The sequence below is a fragment of the Xyrauchen texanus genome, chromosome 7 (assembly GCF_025860055.1).
Source record: "Xyrauchen texanus isolate HMW12.3.18 chromosome 7, RBS_HiC_50CHRs, whole genome shotgun sequence".
NCBI lineage: Eukaryota > Metazoa > Chordata > Actinopteri > Cypriniformes > Catostomidae > Xyrauchen > Xyrauchen texanus.
In genome coordinates this window covers 881774-894126 of record NC_068282.1, presented here as the reverse complement: position 1 = coordinate 894126, position 12353 = coordinate 881774, and positions in this window count along the sequence as shown.

Below are 12353 nucleotides of genomic sequence, written 5' to 3'. Positions count from 1 at the left end.
GTGGTCCAGTATAAGATCAGCACTTTCACTCGCTCTCACATTATTCTTCATTTACAGCGAGTGGAAGTACAGCGCGCTCTTGCCTCTCACAACAAACTGAAATGTATTGAGCTGCCCGACTCGTGCTAACTGTGTCTGTTTGCATTCCAGACTGTTTGAGGTGCGGCTGAGGTGGCATGTTCGAGTATGAAGTCACCCGTGCAGCGCCACACACAGAAATTAATGGATGGCAATAAATAAGCCGCACTAGGCACTTCCTGTCTGTGCCATAGATACAGTCATTATATATATCATCTATATATACAGTAGACATGACACACAGACTGATGCCCATGATCTCACAATGACCAAATAGTTGCCAATCAATAAGATGTTTATCCAGGAACATGTTCAAGTTCACAAAATCACAGTCAGACTCTCTTTCCCTCATTTTAATGTCAAAAGGATGTCCAGCAGCTCAACTGGATCTGAAGTCTTGTGTATGTTTTGTTCGCCTCTGGATTCATTGTGGCATGTTACGTGCGTCTCCAGCCGGATCCTTGCCAGCTGAAGGTCTGGACACGCCTCGAGCATGTTGGAGCCAAAGAGAACAAGCGTACAAACACGCGCACACACACACACACACACACACACACACACACACACACACACACACACATCAGAGTCGCTGTGTAATTGGATATAGGGGGTGTGAAAGCCACACGGCCTTGGCACTTTAAAGAACATGGCAATTTGCAGCTGCACAGAGCGGCTTTGAGCATTGCATAAATATTCAGCGGTTTTGAACAGCACAAGGATGACAGTCATGTTAGTTTGGGAGGTTTGGGGTTAATGTTAAATTGTTGCGCCCCATTCGGGAGCCCCAAACTGCCATTGGAGATATAAGGAGCCCGTAACCTTACCTGTGAGTGGAAGTGACGCACCCTTTTGGAGTTGGAGCCAACCCATTTTGGAGTAGCCACGCCCCCTTCTAGAGTAACCCCACCCTCTTTTGGAGATTCCACTCCCATTTGGAGGTCTTCGGCCTGAAGCTGTACCTACTTGCATGTGTCTGGAGTTATTTTCACTAACTGGTGAATCCACAAGGTGGCAACACTGCCATTTTGAGCCATTGCTGTCACAAAGAAGCGCTAGAAGAAGATATAATCGCCGCTAAACATCAGGAGATGAAGGTGAAATATAACAACAGTGGATGTGCAAATCAAGAGCGAGTATGTGAGGAGGTCTGAGATACCTGAAGGAATAAAAAGACATCCTGAAAAGAAAGTCCGGTGTCACATAGCAGTCGTAGCACACATGCGCTGGGCGCTAAATGCAGTATATTTCGACAGGCTCGCTCGACTGTACGCGAGACGCTGAGCCGCTCACGGCAAAACGGAAGTATACCGCAGGCCTAAACATACTTTACCCATGAGGTGCTTCTAGCTACACAAGCTTGACTTTGATCATTTAAAAACATGTCACAAAACAATCCATAAAACGACGCAGTTATATACATTGTATTCTCAATGTTGCCACAAGGGGCGCTGTAGCGGCATTAGAGTGAACTTTCTGCTTATACCAATTAGGGATAGCTGCAGGCCGGAGATCTTCAAATGGGGGCTGTATCTCCAACAAGGGTGGAGTTACTCATAAAGGGCGTGGTTATTTCTAAAGGGGTTGCGCCAACTCCAAAACAGAGAAACGGTTTGAACAGAGTACTGCTGAGCAAACACGTTTAATTCTATATATATATATATATATATAGTAACCTCATACATTTTTGAAAGAAACTCTCAACAAAATCACTTACGAAAACGAGACGAAAAATGCACATCATGGCGATAATTAAACGGTTTTATTAAAGCATACAGTTTACAAAAATATGAAGAGTTGAACACGCCCACATCGGCAAATACCTCATTTTAATCACTATATCCACAACTGTATATGTAATATAACAACTTAAATCTGTGCTTGAACAGCTGAACTTGAACTAAATGGCGCACTTGTAAGAATATGCATAATTTGCGTTGCATAACTTGCGTTGTGAATACGCATCGTAATATCCTTTCGCTGAAAATTAGAAGTCTCTAAAGCATGAAGAATTCAAAATACTGTAGTATTAAATTCTAAAAAGTAGCAAATACTTATTATTTAATTAAGGTTTGATCTGTTACAGTTTGACACACTTTTTTTGTCCGTTTTGCACATCATCAACAACTAAAATGCAGCCTGGTCTCACGCCATTTACGTGAGCATTGCAACGTTTTTGCAAAACTGAAATGACGTGCTTCATTACACGTTTGGCTGCACTTTACCTTAATGTCCAGCAGGGGGCGCCAAAACAGAGGTTGTAATCAGACCAGAATTAATAAAGAGGTTTTAATAAAATGAACCTGTCTAATTAAAACTTCACCCTAAACTTAACCAATAGTGTCCCTAATGAGAAATGAGAGTTTGGCAAAACAGACATCCTTAACCAACACCTAACCGTAATGGATTTTTTAGTGCAGAAGCGAAATAAAAAAATAAGTGTTTATAAAGTCATAATCAATCATTGTGTCATGTTTGAGTGAGATGTTGTAGCGCCTCTAGTGTTCATTTCACCTGGAAACTGCAGGGAATTACACTATGCTGAGTGGCTCCATTCAGGTCTCCTTAGCAACCAAATTGGCCCGGTTGCTAGGGAGGGTAGAGTCACATGGGGTAACCTCCTCGTGGTCACTATAATGTGATTCTCGCTCTCGGTGGGCCGTGTGGCGAGTTGTGCGTGGATGCCGCGGAGAATAGCGTGAAGCCTCCACACGCGCTACGTCTCCACGGTAACACGCTCAACAAGTCACATGATGAGATGCGCGGATTGATGGTCTCAGACGCGGAGGCAACTAAGATTCGTCCTCCGCCACCCGGATTGAGGCGAGTCACTACGCCACCACGAGGACTTGGAGCTCATTGGGCGTTCCAAATTGGGATGAAAATGGGAGAAAATAAAAAAACACTGGTCACACTAACCTGGATGTCTGAGGTTTTTTACCGCCATCGTAACACAAGAAAATAACGGCTTTCTGAAGACGCCCCTCGCCTGCTGGTGTTCAGTCAGATAGCCCCGCCCCAAACTCATGGCATTGGTTGAGAAACATTGTTGGGGCGGTCTTAGCGGTCACTCAAAACAAACGCAGGACTATTTATAGTGCCACAGAGACACAGTGTTTTCAGGAAAATGTCTCTATTAATGGCTTATAGTCACGGGCTGCACTGTGACGAGAAATCGGCCTGAGATTTTACATGGCAACTGGCCCAAAAGAGGGTATTCGCCCATTCGGACCATTTCGCAGCCAACCCCATTGTCCGCTCGGATCTCCCAATGGCCAGTCCGCCCCTGATTGGCCCACCTGGAAAATACCTGGCATGCCAGATTACCCGTCCAGCCCTTAAACAAATATCCAAATATTTTGACATATCTAGTTTCTCTTGTTTAATCGTACATTTAACAATTCATTTAACAAAGTTTTACTATTCTTAAATTCAAAGGTCTTGCTTATTTTAGATACGTTGAGTCCTTTGACTAATTATACTTGAGTGATGGATGTGTCCGCAGCTGTGAGGCGATTCTGGGGGTGTTCACACACTCGGCGCCTCCGTCAGACCCCGTGTGTGAGCAGCAGAAAGTTAAAGGCAGATTTACACAAACCTGGAGCTGTCAGAAAACAGTGACACACCGCCGCTGCTCTTCTCGTCCTCTGTCAGCCCCAGAACACACCGTATCTGCAGCACAATCCAATTATTACCCAATTCAATATTCACTGGAAAATCTGGAGAAATGCATCAGAAATGATTTTGTGGAGAGTAAGTCATAATGCTGCATGTATGAACTGCATGTGCACACACACACACACAAACACAACACAGACGTCATGATGCACAAGACAGAAATGGAGAGATGATGTGAGAAACTGATGAGAAATGTGAGGAAAGGGGTTTCTCACCGACGAAAGTGCAAAACGGAAACATTTCCTCACATCTTTCACACGAGCAGAACTTAGTAAATGTGCGATTTGTCGAACAGTTCACAAGGTCTCTTTTTAAAGTGAGCAAAGTCAATGTCATCATTCCACATCAACTAGGTTTAAAGGGACAGTTCACCCAAAAATAAAAATGTATGTTCCACAGGAAACAGTCATATGGGATTGGAACAACATGAAGGTGAGGTAATGATGTGAGGAGAGTCTCTAGTTTCATTCGATATGCCACATTTAACAATACGTTAATTTTTATGTTTGTGGCTTAATATTAGCCATAAAAATAAATTTAGAAATTAAAAAAAGCACAAATGTGTGTTCCAGTGAGACACTTAGAATGGAAGTCAGTGGAAGTCAGTGGGGTCAGTGGAAGTCAATGGAAGTCAATGGGGGTCAATGGGGGTCAATGGGTGTCAATGGAAGTCAGTGGAAGTCAGTGGAAGTCAATGGAAGTCAATGGGGGTCAATGGGTGTCAATGGAAGTCAGTGGAAGTCAGTGGAAGTCAATGGGGGTCAATGGAAGTCAATGGGGGTCAGTGGAAGTCAATGGGGGTCAATGGGGGTCAGTGGAAGTCAATGGGGTCAGTGGGAGTCAGTGGGAGTCAGTGGAAGTCAATGGAAGTCAGTGGAAGTCAATGGGAGTCAATGGGGTCAGGGGAATCAATGGGGTCAGTGGGAGTCAATGGAAGTCAGTGGAAGTCAATGGGGTCAGTGGGGTCAATGAAAGTCAATGGGGGTCAATGGGGTCAGTGGAAGTCAGTGGGAGTCAATGGGAGTCAATGGGGGTCAGTGGGAGTCAGTGGAGCCAATACATGCATGTTAAAATACTCACTGTAACGATTTAAACAACTTTCCAGCTCAAATAATTCACAAGTTTTAATGTAAGATTTGAAGAATTAATGTAAGTGCATTTATGAAATTATAAGCGTCATATTTCTGCCTTTAAACCTCCAAAAATTGTCTTACTGGAACATTTGCGCCTTTTCTGTTTTTTTTTTAAAGAAAAGGAGGAACGAGTCGAAAATATTTAGTGTGGTATGATGCTGATTGAGCTTCACCCTAGAACGCATTTATGGGTCAAAAATGACCCGGAAGGGAAATTTGTTTTTAATTTAGCTGAATATTTGTTAAAGAGAATTGCAGGATCCCTAAAATGCACATGTGGGTCAGATGTGTCCCATATATGTGTTGACTCTGGCTTTACTCTTGTGATACACTGACTGTTTTCAGTTTCCATTTGTTGTGTAATGCATGAAGTTGTGGAGTGGTCTAAAGCACTGAACTGGTAATCAGAAGGTTGCTGGTTTGATTCCCACAGTCACCACCATTGTGTCCTTGAGTAAGACACTTAACTGGTAATCAGAAGGTTGCTGGTTTGATCCCCACAGTCACCACCATTGTGTCCTTGAGTAAGACACTTAACTGGTAATCAGAAGGTTGCTGGTTTGATCCCCACAGTCACCACCATTGTGTCCTTGAGTAAGACACTTAACTGGTAATCAGAAGGTTGCTGGTTTGATCCCCACAGTCACCACCATTGTGTCCTTGAGTAAGACACTTAACTGGTAATCAGAAGGTTGCTGGTTTGATCCCCACAGTCACCACCATTGTGTCCTTGAGTAAGACACTTAACTGGTACTCAGGAGGTTGCTGGTTCGATCCCCACAGCCACCACCATTGTGTCCTTGAGTAAGACACTTAACTCCAGGTTGCTCCGGGGGGATTGTCCCTGTAATAAGTGCTCTGTATAATACATTGGTACTCAGAAGGTTGCTGGTTTGATCCCCACAGTCACCACCATTGTGTCCTTGAGTAAGACACTTAACTGGTAATCAGAAGGTTGCTGGTTTGATCCCCACAGTCACCACCATTGTGTCCTTGAGTAAGACACTTAACTGGTACTCAGGAGGTTGCTGGTTCTAACCCCACAGTCACCACCATTGTGTCCTTGAGTAAGACACTTAACTCCAGGTTGCTCCGGGGGGATTGTCCCTGTAATAAGTGCACTGTAAGTCACTTTGGATAAAAGCGTCTGCCAAATGCAGAAATGTAAATATAAATGTAAGTATCCTTCTCTTCGGAGATCAGGCAGAACATCCTCCATTTGTGTGACTTGCTACAGAGATTTGCACAACACCTGACCATCTTCAAAACTTTCCCTGTGTTCACAAGATGTTGACGCTGTCGTTTTCCTGTCTGCAAAACTCCCTCCATAATGTCACATTTGGGGTCGTCAGACTCACGATCCCAGGAGGATTCCCGGCATCAGTTCTCCATTGGGTTTGAAAGGCTCTTTCTGACAGCGATGGCGATCACTTTCACCAATTTGTACATAGCCATGAGGGCCATACAGGGGACAGGCAGTCACCGCAGCCGCCACACGATAATGAGCCTCACAGGATGCCCGGCGGTCCACAGCGACTGCCAACCGCACCTGGCACATTATCCATTCTCTCTCTATTTCACTCACCTACTGTATGTATGTGTATATGGGGGGGGGGTCAGATACTGCACAATGATGTTGCTCATACTTGTCTTCAGTCGTGCTGATGAAGACTAACATCATTTTAAAGTTGCTTCATAATTTTCCAAACTTTTAAATATTTCTAAAAGTGCTACAAAATACATATATTACACTTACTATGGTCATTTGTTGTACCATTGAAATCCAAAGCGCTTCAAAGTATCTGCTACAGTTTTCCTGACTGGCCACTAGGCGTCGCCATAATCACTGTTTCCTATTCTCCATTAGAAGTCATTATAAACTACTGAAACGAGCAATCCAGTTGGAGAATATCAACTATTTTTAGTATTACTTGGAGTATATGATTAATAAGTCATAAAATTGATTTCAGGCTCAAATTGTGCAATTGTTCGCTATTATTGCAACTCAAAATAGTTGTCTCAGTCTATAATTTAGGGTACATTCATTGATGACAATCATATATTTTCTCACCCTTTTCTTCAGAAATATCCCATTTAATCCATTAAGAGAAAGCATGTTATAATATCACACAAATATGTTGTGCTCTCCATGATTCAGTTAGCTTGAAATTGCCATGATGTTTCTTAATTGACAGTTTTTGCATAGTCCATTTTTACATTTACATTTATGCATTTGGCAGATACTTTTATCAAAAGTGACTTACAGTGCACTTATTACAGGGACAATCCCCCCGGAACAACCTGGAGTTAAGTGTCTTACTCAAGGACATAATGGTGGTGACTGTGGGGATCAAACCAGCAACCTCCTGATTACCAGTTAGGTGCTTAGACCACTCCATTTTTGAAGTGAGTGGGTCTTAAGTTACATTCACTGTCGACTGTGTTACATTCACAGTCAACTGTTACATTCACAGTCAACTGTTACATTCACTGTCGACTGTGTTACATTCACTGTCGACTGTGTTACATTCAGTCAACTGTGTTACATTCACTGTCGACTGTGTTACATTCACTGTAAACTGTGTTACATTCAGTCGACTGTGTTACATTCACTGTCGACTGTGTTACATTCACTGTCGACTGTGTTACATTCACTGTCGACTGTTACATTCACTGTCGACTGTGTTACATTCACTGTCGACTGTGTTACATTCACTATTGACTGTTACATTCAGTCAACTGTGTTACATTCACTGTCGACTGTGTTACATTCAGTCGACTGTGTTACATTCACTGTCGACTGTTACACATTCACTGTCGACTGTTACACATTCACTGTCGACTGTTACATTCACTGTCGACTGTTACACATGCACTGTCGACTGTGTTACATTCACTATCAACTGTTACACTTTCACAGTCAACTGTTACACATTCACTGTCGACTGTTACATTCACTATTGACTGTTACATTCAGTCAACTGTTACATTCAGTCAACTGTGTTACATTCACTGTCGACTGTTACATTCAGTCGACTGTGTTACATTCACTGTCGACTGTTACACATTCACTGTCGACTGTTACACATTCACTGTCGACTGTTACATTCAGTCGACTGTGTTACATTCACTGTCGACTGTGTTACATTCACTGTCGACTGTTACATTCACTGTCGACTGTTACATTCACTGTCGACTGTGTTACATTCACTGTCGACTGTGTTACATTCACTATTGACTGTTACATTCAGTCAACTGTGTTACATTCACTGTCGACTGTGTTACATTCAGTCGACTGTGTTACATTCACTGTCGACTGTTACACATTCACTGTCGACTGTGTTACATTCACTGTCGACTGTTACATTCACTGTCGACTGTTACACATTCACTGTCGACTGTGTTACATTCACTATCAACTGTTACACTTTCACAGTCAACTGTTACACATTCACTGTCGACTGTTACATTCACTGTCGACTGTTACATTCACTGTCGACTGTGTTACATTCACTATTGACTGTTACATTCAGTCAACTGTTACATTCAGTCAACTGTGTTACATTCACTGTCGACTGTTACATTCAGTCGACTGTGTTACATTCACTGTCGACTGTTACACATTCACTGTCGACTGTTACACATTCACTGTCGACTGTTACATTCACTGTCGACTGTTACACATTCACTGTCGACTGTTACATTCACTATCGACTGTTACACTTTCACAGTCAACTGTTACATTCAGTCAACTGTTACACATTCACTGTCGACTGTGTTACATTCACTGTCGACTGTTACACATTCACTGTCGACTGTTACATTCACTATCGACTGTTACACTTTCACAGTCAACTGTTACATTCAGTCAACTGTTACACATTCACTGTCGACTGTGTTACATTCACTGTCGACTGTGTTACATTCACTGTCGACTGTGTTACATTCACTGTCGACTGTGTTACATTCACAGTCGACTGTGTTACATTCACAGTCGACTGTGTTACATTCACTGTCGACTGTTACACATTCACAGTCGACTGTGTTACATTCACTGTCGACTGTTACACATTCACTGTCGACTGTTACACATTCACTGTCGACTGTGTTACATTCACTATCGACTGTTACACATGCACTGTCGACTGTGTTACATTCACTATCGACTGTTACACTTTCACAGTCAACTGTTACATTCAGTCAACTGTTACACATTCACTGTCGACTGTTACATTCACTGTCGACTGTGTTACATTCACTGTCGACTGTTACATTCACTATTGACTGTTACATTCAGTCAACTGTTACATTCAGTCGACTGTTACATTCACTGTCGACTGTTACACATTCACTGTCGACTGTGTTACATTCACTATCGACTGTTACACTTTCACAGTCAACTGTTACATTCAGTCAACTGTTACACATTCACTGTCGACTGTTACATTCACTGTCGACTGTGTTACATTCACTGTCGACTGTGTTACATTCACTGTCGACTGTGTTACATTCACTATTGACTGTTACATTCAGTCGACTGTTACATTCACTGTCGACTGTTACACATTCACTGTCGACTGTTACACATTCACTGTCGACTGTTACACATTCACTGTCGACTGTTACACATTCACTGTCGACTGTTACACATTCACAGTCAACTGTTACATTCAGTCAACTGTTACACATTCACTGTCGACTGTTACATTCACTGTCGACTGTGTTACATTCACTGTCGACTGTGTTACATTCACTGTCGACTGTGTTACATTCACAGTCGACTGTGTTACATTCACTGTCGACTGTTACACATTCACTGTCGACTGTGTTACATTCACTATCGACTGTTACACTTTCACAGTCAACTGTTACATTCAGTCAACTGTTACACATTCAGTCAACTGTTACACATTCACTGTCTTCTGTGTTACATTCACTGTCGACTGTGTTACATTCACTATTGACTGTTACATTCAGTCAACTGTTACATTCAGTCAACTGTGTTACATTCACTGTCGACTGTTACATTCACAGTCAACTGTTACATTCACTGTCGACTGTTACACATTCACTGTCGACTGTGTTACATTCACTATCGACTGTTACACTTTCACAGTCAACTGTTACATTCAGTCAACTGTTACACATTCACTGTCTTCTGTGTTACATTCACTGTCTTCTGTTACATTCACTGTCGACTGTTACATTCACTATTGACTGTTACATTCAGTCTACTGTTACATTCAGTCAACTGTGTTACATTCACTGTCGACTGTTACATTCAGTCGACTGTTACATTCACTGTCGACTGTTACACATTCACTGTCGACTGTTACACATTCAGTCAACTGTTACATTCAGTGTCGACTGTTACATTCACTGTCGACTGTTACACATTCACTGTCGACTGTGTTACATTCACTGTAAACTGTTACATTCACTGTAAACTGTTACATTCAGTCAACTGTGTTACATTCACTATCGACTGTTACACTTTCACAGTCAACTGTTACATTCAGTCAACTGTTACATTCACTGTCAACTGTTACACTTTCACTGTCGACTGTGTTACATTCACTGTCGACTGTTACATTCACTGTCGACTGTTACATTCACTGTCGACTGTTACACTTTCACTGTCGACTGTTACACTTTCACAGTCAACTGTGTTACATTCACTGTCAACTGTTACATTCACTGTCGACTGTTACACTTTCACAGTCAACTGTTACATTCAGTCAACTGTGTTACATTCACTGTCAACTGTTACACTTTCACTGTCGACTGTGTTACATTCACTGTCGACTGTGTTACATTCACTGTCGACTGTTACACTTTCACTGTCGACTGTTACACTTTCACTGTCGACTGTTACATTCACTGTCGACTGTTACATTCACTGTCGACTGTTACATTCACTATCGACTGTTACATTCAGTCAACTGTTACTTTCACTGTCGACTGTTACACTCAGTCAACTGTTACATTCAGTCAACTGTGTTACTTTCACTGTCGACTGTGTTACTTTCACTGTCGACTGTTACATTCACTGTCGACTGTTACACTTTCACAGTCAACTGTTACATTCAGTCAACTGTGTTACGTTCACTGTCGACTGTTACACTTTCACAGTCGACTGTTACATTCAGTCAACTGTGTTACATTCACTGTCGACTGTGTTACATTCACTATCGACTGTTACACTTTCACAGTCAACTGTTACATTCAGTCAACTGTTACACATTCACTGTCGACTGTTACACATTCACTGTCGACTGTTACACATTCACTGTCGACTGTTCAGTCAACTGTGTTACATTCACTGTCGACTGTTACATTCACTGTCGACTGTTACATTCAGTCGACTGTTACATTCACTGTCGACTGTTACACATTCACTGTCGACTGTTACATTCACTGTAAACTGTTACATTCAGTCAACTGTGTTACATTCACTGTCGACTGTTACACATTCACTGTCGACTGTTACATTCACTGTCGACTGTTACATTCACTGTCGACTGTTACATTCACTGTCGACTGTGTTACATTCACTGTCGACTGTTACACTTTCACAGTCAACTGTGTTACAACTGTTTGTTTTTTTGTTTTTTAAATTTCAAATAACAGGAATGCTGCTCCTGATATCGTTCAAGGTATATTTTACATTCACAGAGGTTAGTGTTTTGCATAACATCTCTTAAAACTACCAAAATTATATTTAAGGCAGATTTATGATGAATGATACTGTCACTAGTGATCGGGCTGAAAGAATCACTTGAATATCTGTAAAAACATACTTAAAATGATTTTAAAAGAATGACTTCACATATGGCAGGAGAGACAAAAGACTTGTTAATTATGTGTGTTACTTGACGTTTAGCCTTTAATCCGTGTCTGTGACGGCAGTTTGTCCGTAACATAGTCAACAAACTCACTAGAGAAAACATCCTTCAACATTTACCACATTTGTTCCAAACCTTACAGATGTTGGAACCTGCCCTGTTATTTGGGAAGGTGGATACTAAAGGTACTACAGAGTAAATAATTTAATGTTCTCTTCTTGTCTCTAATTTTAATGTTTGGTTTGTGAGAGAACGAGTGAGTTATTTTTAGATATTCATAAAAATGGTGACACAAATGATATAATTAAGCATAATTTAAATATTATGGTAACTTAGGTATTCCAGCTTTATTGTGATGCTTTATATAAGTATACAATCATATATTAAAGGTATTATTGCATTTTATCACACATGGAGAGATATTTCTGAAACTGAAACAGGAAAAAGGCTTTTTCTAATGCAACAGTGACACCTGCTGACAGCTGATGGTACTGCGAGTCAAAGATCATTGTGTGTATCATTGTTTAACTACAGTCATATTGTAACACTTTAAATAAAGTTCCATTTGTTAACATCAGTAAACATGAAGAAATAATAATTAACAGCATACTAATCTTGGTTG